Source organism: Heterodontus francisci, chromosome 2 (genome assembly GCF_036365525.1).
Source record: "Heterodontus francisci isolate sHetFra1 chromosome 2, sHetFra1.hap1, whole genome shotgun sequence".
In the NCBI taxonomy this organism is placed as follows: Eukaryota; Metazoa; Chordata; class Chondrichthyes; order Heterodontiformes; family Heterodontidae; genus Heterodontus; species Heterodontus francisci.
The window spans coordinates 56848105-56860656 of record NC_090372.1 but is presented as its reverse complement, the minus strand read 5'-3'; positions in this window follow the sequence as shown (position 1 = coordinate 56860656).

The window sequence follows — 12552 nt, the reverse complement described above, 5'->3', positions numbered from 1 at the left end:
CACCCAAGTTAAGCCAGGACAGGACATATACAGTGAATGGCAGGGCCCTGGGGAGTGTTGTTGAGCAGAGAGACCTTGGGGTGCAAGTACATCGTTCCCTGAAAGTGGCAACATAGGTAGACAGGGTGGTGAAGAAGACGTATGGCATGCTTGTCTTCATCAGCCAAGGCATTGAGTACAAGAGTTGGGACGTCATGTTGCAGCTGTACATAACATTGGTTAGGCCGCATTTGGAGTACTGTGTGCAGTTCTGGTCGCCGCACTACAGGAAAGATGTGACTAAGCTAGAGATGGTGCAGAAAATTCACAAGGATGTTGCCTGGTTTGGAGGGCTTGAGTTATAAAGAGAGATTGGATAGGCTGGGTCTGTTTTCCTTGGAGCGAAGGAGGCTGAGAGGGGACATGACAGAGGTATATAAAATTATGAGAGGCATAGATAGGGTAAATAGCCAGAGTCTGTTCCCATGGTAGGAGTGACTAAAACGAGAGGGCATAGATTTTAGTTGAGAGGGAGGAGCTTTAAAGGGGATCAAAGGGGTAAATCTTTCACACAAAGAATAGTGGGTATCTGGACTGAGCTGCCTGAGGAGGTGGTGGAGACAGGAACAGTAGCGACATTTAAGAAGCATCTGGACGGGTATTTGAATGAGAAAGGCATAGAGGGATATGGAATTAATGCAGGCAGGTGGGATTAGTATAGATAGGCATGATGGTCGGCATGGACGCAGTGGGCTGAAGGGCCTGTTTCTTTGCTGTACGACTCTATGACTCTAGATTAGAATCTAGGGGATTATTGAGAGGAGTTATCGGGAGGCAGTCACACCTCAGGTAAAAGAAGAAGGTAGATGGGTTACCGTCAGGGGAAGGAGAGGGAACCAGCAGGCAGTGCAGGGATCCCCTGTGGCCGTTTCCCTCAACAACAGGTATACCATTTTGGATACTGTTGGGGGAGACGACTTACCAGGGGTAGGCAATGGGATACAGGTCTCTGGCGCAGAGTCTGTCCCTGTTGCTCAGAAGGGAAGGGGTAAGAGGAGCAGAGCATTAGTCATTGGGGACTCCACAGTTAGGGGAACAGATAGGAGGTTTTGTGGGAACGAGAGAGACTCACGGTTGGTGTGTTGCCTCCCAGGTGCCAGGGTACGTGATGTCTCGGATCGTGTTTTTGGGATCCTCAAGGGGGAGGGGGAGCAGCCCCAAGTCGTGGCACACATAGGCACCAACGACATAGGTAGGAAGACAGATGGGGATTTAAGGCAGAAATTCAGGGAGCTAGGGTGGAAGCTTAGAGCGAGAACAAACAGAGTTGTTATCTCTGGGTTGTTGCCCGTGCCACGTGCTAGCGAAGTGAGGAATAGGGAGAGAGAGGAGTTGAACACGTGGATGCAGGGATGGTGTAGGAGGGAGGGTTTTGGTTTCCTGGATAATTGGGGCTCTTTCTGGGGTAGGTGGGACCATCCTACAAACAGGATGGTCTTCACCTGAACCAGAGGGGTACCAATATCCTGGGGGGTAGATTTGCTAGTGCTCTTCGAGGGGGTTTAAACTAATTCAGCAGGGGGATGGGAACCTAAATTGTAGTTCCAGTGTGCAGGATGTTGAGAGTAGTGAGGTCAGGGATAAGGTTATAAGGACACAAGAGGGCACTGGCAAGCAAGAGCTTGGTTTAAAATGTGTCTACTTCAAAGCCAGGAGCATCCGGAATAAGGTGGGTGAGCTTGCAGCATGGGTTGGTACCTGGGATCTCGATGTTGTGGCCATTTCAGAGACATGGATAGAGCAGGGACAGGAATGGATGTTGCGGGTTCCGGGATTTAGATGTTTCACTAAGAACAGAGAAGATGGTAAAAGAGGGGGGGGGGGGGGGGTGTGGCATTGTTAATCAAGGAAAGTATTACAGCGGCAGAAAGGATGTTTGAGGACTCGTCTACTGAGGTAGTCTGGGCCGAGGTTAGAAACAGGAGAGGAGAGGTCACCCTGTTGGGAGTTTTCTATAGACCTCCAAATAGTTCCAGAGATGTAGAGGAAAGGATAGCAAAGATGATTCTTGACAGGAGCGAGAGTAACAGGGTAGTTGTTATGGGGGACTTTAACTTTCCAAATATTGACTGGAAATACTATAGTTCGAGTACTTTAGATGGGTCAGTTTTTGTCCAGTGTGTGCAGGAGGGTTTTCTGACACAGTATGTAGACAGGCCAACCAGGGGCGATGCCACATTGGATTTGGTACTGGGTAATGAACCCGGCCAGGTGTTAGATTTAGAAGTTGGTGAGCACTTTGGTGATAGTGATCACAATTCGGTTAGGTTTACCTTAGCGATAGGCAGGGACAGGCATATACAGCAGGGCAAGAATTATAGCTGGGGGAAAGGAAATTATGATGCGATTAGGCAAGATTTAGGATGCGTAGGATGGGGAAGGAAACTGCAGGGGATGGGCACAATCGAAATGTGGAGCTTATTCAAGGAGCAGCTACTGCGTTTCCTTGATAAGTATGTACCTGTCAGGCAGGGAGGAAGTTGTCGAGCGAGGGAGCCGTGGTTTACTAAAGAAGTTGAAGAGCTTGTCAAGAGGAAGAAGAAGGCTTATGTTATGATGAGACGTGAAGGCTCAGTTAGGGCGCTTGAGAGTTACAAGCTAGCCAGGAAGGATCTAAAGGGAGAGATAAGAAGAGCAAGGAGAGGACACGAGAAGTCATTGGCGGATAGGATCAAAGAAAACCCTAAGGCTTTCTATAGGTATATCAGGAATAAAAGAATGACTAGAGATAGGTTAGGGCCAATCAAGGATAGTAGTGGGAAGTTGTGTGTGGAATCGGAGGAGATAGGGGAAGTGTTAAATGAATATTTTTCGTCAGTATTTACAGTGGAGAAAGAAAATGTTGTCGAGGAGAATACTGAGATACAGACTACTAGGCTAGATGGGATTGAGGTTCACAAGGAGGAGGTGTTATCAATTTTGGAAAGTGTGAAAATAGATAAGTCCCCTGGGCCAGATGGGATTTATCCTAGGATTCTCTGGGAAGCTAGGGAGGAGATTGCAGAGCCTTTGTCCTTGATTTTTATGTCGTCATTGTCGACAGGAGTAGTGCCGGAAGACTGGAGGATAGCAAATGTTGTCCCCTTGTTCAAGAAGGGGAGTGGAGACAACCCTGGTAATTATAGACCTGTGAACCTTACTTCGGTTGTGGGTAAAATGTTGGAAAAGGTTATAAGAAATAGGATTTATAATCATCTTGAAAAGAATAAGTTCATTAGAGATTGTCAGCACGGTTTTGTGAAGGGTAGGTCGTGCCTCACAAACCTTATTGAGTTTTTTGACAAGGTGACCAAACAGGTGGATGAGGGTAAAGCCGTGGATATGGTCTATATGGATTTCAGTAAGGCGTTTGATAAAGTTCCCCACGGTAGGCTATTGCAGAAAATACAGAAGTATGGGATTGAAGGTGAATTAGTGCTTTGGATCAGAAATTGGCTAGCTGAAAGAAGACAGAGGGTGGTGGTTGATGGTAAATGTTCATCCTGGAGTATAGTTTCTAGTGGTGTACCGCAAGGATCTGTTTTGGGGCCACTGCTGTTTGTCATTTTTATAAATGACCTGGATGAGGGTGTAGAAGGGTGGGTTAGTAAATTTGTGGATGACACGAAGGTCGGTGGAGTTGTGGATAGTGCCGAAGGATGTTGTAGGTTACAGAGGGACATAGATAGGCTGCAGAGCTGGGCTGAGAGATGGCAAATGGAGTTTAATGCGGAAAAGTGTGAGGTGATTCACTTCGGAAGGAGTAACAGGATTGCAGAATACTGGGCTAATGGGAAGATTCTTGGTAGTGTAGATGAGCAGAGAGATCTCGGTGTCCAGGTACATAAATCCCTGAAAGTTGCCACCCAGGTTAATAGAGCTGTTAAGAAGGCATATGGTGTGTTAGCTTTTATTAGTAGGGGGATCGAGTTTAGGAGCCACGAGGTCATGCTGCAGCTGTACAGAACTCTGGTGCGGCCGCACCTGGAGTATTGCGTGCAGTTCTGGTCACCGCATTATAGGAAGGATGTGGAAGCTTTGGAAAAGGTGCAGAAGAGATTTACTAGGATGTTGCCTGGTATGGAGGGAAGGTCTTACGAGGAAAGGCTGAGAGACTTGAGGTTGTTTTCGTTAGAGAGAAGGAGGAGAAGAGGTGACTTAATAGAGACATATAAGATAATCAGAGGGTTGGACAGGGTGGATAGTGAGAGTCTTTTTCCTCGGATGGTGATGGCAAACACGAGGGGACATAGCTTTAAGTTGAGGGGTGATAGATATAGGACAGATGTCAGAGGTAGTTTCTTTACACAGAGAGTAGTAGGGGCGTGGAACGCCCTGCCTGCAACAGTAGTAGACTAGCCAACTTTAAGGGCATTTAAGTGGTCATTGGATAGACATATGGATGAAAATGGAATAGTGTAGGTCAGATGGTTTCACAGGTCGGCGCAACATCGAGGGCTGAAGGGCCTGTACTGCGCTGTAATGTTCTATGTTCTATGTTCTATGTTCTATAGCAAGAAGTTCTGGAACCAACCAGGGAGCAGGATATTTTAGATGTGGTGATGTGTGATGAAACAGGATTAATTAATGATCTCTTGTAAAGGATCCCCTGTGCAAGAATGATCGTAACACGATAGAACTTCATATTCTGTTTGGGGGTGAGAAATTTGTGTCTGAAACTAATGTCTTAAACTTAAATAAAAGCAATTGTAAAAGTATGAAGACAGGGAATTTTTAAAAAATGTTTCATGTGATGTAGGTGTTGCTGGCAAGGCAGCATTTGTTGCCCATCGCTAATTGCCTTTGAGAAGGTGGTGGTGAGCTGCCTTCTTGAACCGCTGCAGTTCATATGGTACGGGTACACCCACAGTGCTGTTAGGGTGAGAGTTCCAGGATTTTGATCAAGTGACATTGAAGAAATGGCAATGTATTTCCAAGTCAGGATGGTGTGTGGCTTGGAGGGGAACTTGCAGGTGGTGGTGTTCCCACACATCTGCCGCCCTTGTCTTTCTAGGTGGTAGAGGTCGCAGGTTTAGAACGTGCTGTCAAAGGTGGCATGGTGAATTGTTGCCATGCATCTTGTATATGATACACATGCTGCCACTGCATGTCAGTGGTGGAAGGAGTGAATGTTGAAGGTGGTGGATGGGGTGCCAATCAAGCAAGCTGCTTTCTCCTGGATGGTGTTGAACTTCCTGAGTGTTGTTGTATCTGCACTCATCCAGACAATTGGATCATACTCCTGACTTGTGCCTTGTAGATGGTGGACAAGCTTTGGGGAATCAGGAAGTGGGTTACTCACTGCAGAATTCCCAGCCTCTGACCTGCTCTTCTAGCCACTGTATTTATGTGGCTGGTCTAGTTCAGTTTCTGGTCAATGGTAACTCCATGATGTTGACGGTGGGGGATTCAGTGGTGGTAATGCCATTGAATGTCAAGGGGAGATGGTTAGATTCTCTCTTGTTGGAGATGGTCATTGTCTGGCATTTGTGTGGCACTAATGTTATGTTAAAAGATACGACGGTAGAGTAGCAGCAGCAGAAATTTAAGGAGATATTTCATAACTCTCAACAAAGATATCTTCCACTGAAGAAAGTCTCTCTGAGAAGGATGCATGTAGTTAACGATGGTATCAAATTGAAAGAAAAGGCGTACAATGCTGCGAAGACTAGTAGTAAGTCGTAAGATTGGGAACATTTCAGAAACCAGCAAAGGTTGGCTAAAAAAAAACATGGAGAAATTAGAGTAATGAGCAAGAAATATAAAAACAGACAGTATAAGCGTCTACAAGTATATAAAAAGGAAAAGAATAGCTAAAGTAAGCATTGGTCCCTTAGAGGATGAGACTAGGGAATTAATAATGGGAAACAAGGAAATGGCAGAGACTTTGAACAAGTATTTGTATCTGTCTTCACAGTAGAAGACACAATATGCACCCCAAGAATAGTAGAAAATCAAGAGGCAAAAGGGAGGGAGGAACTTAAAACAATCACTATCGCAGAGAAAAAGTACCAGGAAAGCTAATGGGACTAAATGCTAACAAGTCCCCTGGACCTGATGGCCTGCATCCTAGGGTCTTAAAAGAAGTGGTTTCAGAGATAGTGGATGCATTAGTTGTAAACTTCCAAAATTCACTAGATTCTGGAAAGGTCCTAGTGGACTGGAAAACTGCAAATATAGCATCTCTATTCAAGAAAGGATGGAGACAAGAAAGCAGGAAACTATTGGCCAGTTAGCCTAATATCCATCATTGGGAAAATGCTAGAATCCATTATTAAATAAGTAGTAGCAGGACATTTAGAAAATCATAATACAATCAGGAAGAGTCAACATGGTTTTATGAAAAGGAAATTGTGCTTGACGAATGTGTTAACGTCGTTTGAGGATGTAACAAGTAGGATGGGTAAAGGGGAACCAGTAGATGTAGTGTATTTGGATTTCCAAAGGACATTCGATATGATGCCACTTAAAAGGTTACTGCACAGGATAAGAGCTCATGGTGTTGGGGGTAATACATTAGTATTCCAGCTTTCATGCCTGCCCCCCCCCCCCCCACATTTCTGTCCTCAGCCTGCTGCAGTGTTCGAATGAAACTCAGCGGAAGCTTGAGGAACTGTACCTTATCTTCTGATTAGGCACTCGACAGCCCTCTGGACTCAACATTGAAGTTCAACAACTTCAGCCCATGACCGCCATTTTGATTAATTTACCATGTACCAGTATTAAACTGGTTTTTCATGTTTTTGCTTTAGGAAAGAGCTTTTCATTATTCTGCCATTAATACTCTCTGGACAAATGCTTTGTCTTTTACTACGGCTATTACTACTCCCTTTGGCTTTTATTCCATGACATCTTTTTAATTTAATCTCTCCTGCCCTCTGCCCTATCACAGACCTTCACTTTTGTTCTTTCCTGCCCCCTTTCACTTGCTCAAAGCCTATTACATTTCTAACCTTTGCCAGTTCTGATGAAAGGTCACAGACCTGAAATGTTAACTCTGTTTTTCTCTCCACAGATGCTGCCAGACCTCCTGTGTATTTCCAACACAGGGATCAGTTCTGGGGCCTCAGATATTTGCAATATATATTAATGACTTGGCTGAAGGCACCAAGTGTATTGTAGCAAAATTTGCCAATGTTACCAAGATATGCAGGAAAGCAAGTTGTGAGGAGGACACAAAGAGTCTGCAAAGGGATACAGATAGGTTAAGTGAGAGGGCAAAAATTTGGCAGATGGAGTATAATATGGGAAAATGTGAGGTTGTCTACTTTGGAAGGAAGAATGGAAAAGCTGCATATTATTTAAATGGAGACAGACTGCAGAATGCTGCGATACAGAGGGACCTGGGTGTTCTTGTACATGAAGTACAAAATGTTAGCATGCAGGTACAGCATGTAATTATGAAGCAAACACGAGGGGACATAGCTTTAAGTTGAGGGGTGATAGATATAGGACAGATGTCAGAGGTAGTTTCTTTACACAGAGAGTAGTAGGGGCGTGGAACGCCCTGCCTGCAACAGTAGTAGACTCGCCAACTTTAAGGGCGTTTAAGTGGTCATTGGATAGACATATGGATGAAAATGGAATAGTGTAGGTCAGATGGTTTCACAGGTCGGCGCAACATCGAGGGCCGAAGGGCCTGTACTGCGCTGTAATGTTCTATGTTCTATGTTCTATGAAAATGGAATGTTGGCCTTTAGGCCTTTATTGCAAGGGGAAGGAGTATAAAAGTAGTGAAGTCTTGCTATAATGGTACAGGTTATTGGTGAGACTGCACCGAGAGTACTGTGTACAGTTTTGGTCTTAAGGAGGGATGTACTTGCATTGGAAACAGTTCAGAGAAGCTTCACGAGGCTGATTCCTGGGATGAAGGGATTGTCATATGAGGGAGGTTTGAGCAGATTGGGCCTATACTCATTGGGGTTTAGTAGAATGAGAGGTGACCTTATTGAAAAATAAAAGATTCTGAGTGGATGCTGAGAGGATGTTTCCCTCATGTGGGAATCTAGAACTAGGGGGCACAGTTTAAAAATATTGACATGAGGAGGAATTCCCTCAGAGGGTCGTTTTCTTATGAATTCTCTACCCCAGAGAGCAGTGAAGTCTGGATCGTTGAATATATTCAAGGCTGAGTTAGACAGATTTTTGTTCGGCAAGGGAGTCAAAGGTTATGGGGGCTGGCAGGAAAGTGGAGTTAAGGCCACAATCAAATCAGCCATGATTGTATTGAATGGCAGAGCAGGCTCAAGGGGCCGAATGGCTTACTCCTGCTCCTTTCTTATGATCTTATGCACCCACCATCATGTTATGTGGCACCACCATCGTACTAAATGGGATAGACTCAGAACAGATGTAGGAATTCAAAACTGGGCATGCATGAAGTGTTGTGGACCATCAGCAGCAGCAGAATTGTATTCAACCACAATCTGTAACCTCATGGCATGTCAGTCTAACCTCAGTAGTGGGCAAATTATTGGAATCTATTCTGAGAGACAGGATAAACTGTCACGTAGAAAGGCATAGGTTAATCAAGGATAGTCAGCATGGATTTGTTAAGGGAAGATCTTGTTTGACCAACTTGATTGAATTTTTGAAGAAGTAACAAGGAGGATAGATGAGGGTAGTGCAGTTGATGTAGTCTACATGGATTTTAGAAAGGCTTTTGACAAGGTCCCACATGGCAGACTGGTTAAAAAAATCCCATGGGATCCAGGGAAATGCTGCAAGGTGGGTACAAAATTGCCTCAGTGGCAGGAAACAAAGGGTTGATGGGCGTTTATGTGACTGGAGGGACTGTTTTCAGTGACGTCCCGCAGGGCTCAGTACGGGTCCCCTGCTTTTTGTGGTATATATTAATGATTTGGACGTAAATATAGGGGGCATGATCAAGAAGTTTGCAGATGACACAAAAATTGACCATGTGGTAGATGGCGAGGAGGATGACTGTAGACTGCAGGAAGATATTGATGGTCTGGTCAGATGGGCAGAAAAGTGTCAATTGGGATTCAACTTGCAGAAGTCTGAGGTGATGCATTTAGGGAGGGCAAACAAGGCAAAGGATACATGATTAATGGAAAAATACTGAGAAGGGGGCGACACAGTGGCGCAGTGGTTAGCACTGCAGCCTCACAGCTCCAGCGACCCAGGTTCAGTTCTGGGTACTGCCTGTGCGGAGTTTGCAAGTTCTCCCTGTGACCGTGTGGGTTTTCGCTGGGTGCTCCGGTTTCCTCCCACAGCCAAAGACTTGCAGGTTGATAGGTAAATTGGCCATTGTAAATTGCCCCTAGTGTAGGTAGATGGTAGTAGAATTGAGGGAAGGTGGGGATGTGGTCGGGCATATGGGATTAATTTAGGGTTAGTATGAATGGGTGGCTAATGGTCAGCACAGACGGAGTGGGCCAAAGGGCCTGTTTCAATGCTGTATCTCTTTAAGTGTAGAGGAAGTGAGGGACTTTGGAGTGAATGTCCACAGATCCCTGAAGGTAGCAGGACAGGTCGATAAGGTGGTTAAAAAGGCATATGGAATCCTTTCCTTTATTAGCCGAGGTTTAGAATATAAGAGCAGGGAGGTTATGCTGGAACGGTATAACTCATTGGTTAGGCCACAACCTGAGTACTGTGTGCAGTTCTGGTCACCTCATTACAGAAAGGATGTGAATGCACTAGAGAGGGTACAGAGGAGATTTACGAGGATGTTTCCAGGACTGGAAAAATGCAGCTATGAGGAAAGTTTGAATGGGCTGGGGTTGTTCTCCTTGGGAAGACTGAGGGGAGATCTGATTGAAATGTACAAAATATTGAGGGTCCAGGATAGAGTGGAGGTGAAGGGTCTATTCATCTTAGCAGAGAGATCAGTGATGAGGGAGCATAAATTTAAAGTGATTGGTAGAAAAATTAGAGGGGAGATGAGGAAAAGCTTTTTCACCCAGAGGGTGGTGGGGGTCAGGAACTCACTGCCTGAAAGGGTAGTTGAGGCAGAGACCCTCAACTCATTTAAAAAGAGTCTGGATATGCTCCTCAAGTGCTGTATTCTGCAGGGTTATGGACCAAAAGCTGGAAGGTGGAATTAGAATAGGTGGATTGTTTTTCGGCTGGCACAGACACATTGGGCCAAGTGGCCACTTTCTGTGCCTTAAACTTTATATGATTCTATGATATCCCTCATTCTACCATTACCATCAAGCAAGGGGATCAAACCTAGTTCAGTGAGAGCATGCCAGGAGCAGCACCAGGCACACCTAAAAATGAGATGCCAACCTGCTGATGCTACAACACAGGACTACATACATGCTAAAGAGTGGTCGCAGCATGCGATAGATAAAACTGTGATCCCATAACCAACAGATCAGATCAAAGCTCTGCAGCCCTGTCACATCCAGTTGTGAATGGTGGTGGACAATTAAACAACTAACAGGAGGAAGAGGCTGCACAAACATCCCCATCCTTAACGATGGGGGAGCCCAGCACATCAGTGCAAAAGACAAGGCTGAAGCATTTGCAACAATCTTCATCCAGAAGAGCCGAGCGGATGATTCATCTTGGTCGCCTCCTGACGACCCCAGTATTACAGGTGCCAGCTTTCAGCCAATTCAACTCACTCCATGTGATATCAAGAAACAGCTGAACACACTGGTTATAGCAAAGGTTATGGGCCCTGACAACGACCCAGCTGTAGTACTGAAGACTCCAGAACTAGCTGTGCCCCTAGCCACGCTGTTCCAGTACAGCAATGACACTAGCATCTATCAGACAATGTGGAAAATTGCCCAGGTATGTCCTCTCCACAAAAATCAGGACAAATCTAATCTGGCCAATTAAAACCCCATCAGTCTATTATCAATCCTCAGCAAAGTGATGGAAAGTTTCATTGACAGTGCTATCAAGCAGCATTTATACAGCAACAACCTGCTCACTGATGCTCATTTGGGTTCCACCAGGGCCATTCAGCTCCAGATCTCATTACAGCCTTGATCCAAACATGGGAAAAAGTGCTGAATTCAACAGGTAAGGTGAGAGTGATTGCCCTTGATATCAAGGCAGAATTTGACCGAGTATGGCATCAAGGAGCCGTAGCAAAAGTGAAGTCAGTGGGAATTGGGGTAAACTTTCTACTCATTGGAGTCATACCGAGCACAAAGGAAGATGGTTGTGGTTATTGGAGGTCAATCATCTCAGCCCCTTGACATCACTGCAGGTGTTCTTTGGAGTATCCCTAGACCCAAACATCTTCAGTTGCTTCATCAAAGACATCCATCATAAGGTCAGAGGTGGGGATGGTTACTGATGATTGCCTAGAGTTCAGTAGCATTTGCAACCCCTCAGATACTGAAGCAGTGTGTGCCCGGATGCAGCAGGACCTGAACAACATTCAGGTTTGGGCTAATCAGTGGGAAGTAATTTTTGTGCCACACAAGTGCCAGGCAATGACCACCTCAAACAGAGAGAATCTAACCATCTCCCCTTGACATTCAATGGCATTACCATTACTGAATCCCCCCACCATCAACATCCTGGGGGTTATCATTGACCAGAAACTTAACTGAACCAGCCACATAAACACTGTGGCTACAAGAGCAGATCAGAGACTGGGAATTTTGCGGCAAGTAACTCACCACCTGTCTCCTCAAAGCATGTCCACAAGGCACCAGTCAGGAATGTGATAGGATACTCTCCACTTGCCTGGATGGGCGCAGCTCCAATAACATTCAAGAAGCTCGACGCCATGCAGGGCAAAGCAGCTCATTTGATTGTCACCCCATCCACCACCTTAAACATTCATTCCCTCCACCACCAGTGCACAGTGGCAGCAGTGTGTACCATATACAAGATGCATGGCAGCAACTTGCCAAGCCTCCTTTGACAGTACCTTCCAAACCTTGTGACCTCTACCACCTAGAAAAACAAGGGGAACAGACAAATAGGAAACTATCTGCACGTTCCCCTCCAAGTCACACATCATCCTGACTTGGAACTAGTGGCTGTTCTTTCACTGTCGCAGGGTCAAAATTGTGGAATTCCCTTCCTAACAGCACTGCGGGTGCACCTACACTACATGCATTGGTTAAGAAGGCAGCCTACCACCACCTTCTCAAGGATGTTAGGGATGGTCAACAAATGCTGGCCTTGCAGGTGATGCTTACATCCCACAAACAAATAAAAACAAGTTCACCTGGGAGATACTCTTGTGGGCAGTAGATTGTGAAATCCTGCAGATGTCACAGGCAGATCTCTGGAAGGATCCAGAGGTGAAGAAATTCGGGGCTGTAGTGACCTTGACAATGTGTTCCCACCTGGTCCACTTGAAAGGAGGTCTTGTTCCAGGAGGCTGCAGATGTTAGCAAAGACCTGCTGCGAAAGCTGAAGCCTCCTGAGGCACTGTTGCTCTGCGATGTTGGGGAAACTGATCCTCTGCCTGTGTACCTTGTGTTGGGGGTCTCGCCTCCTTCGAGCTGGAGCTCCACATTCATCCCCTCTATCCTGTGGAGTGGTATGTGGCTGTGGAGAAGGCAGCTGCTGCTCCTGCTGTTGCTGTTG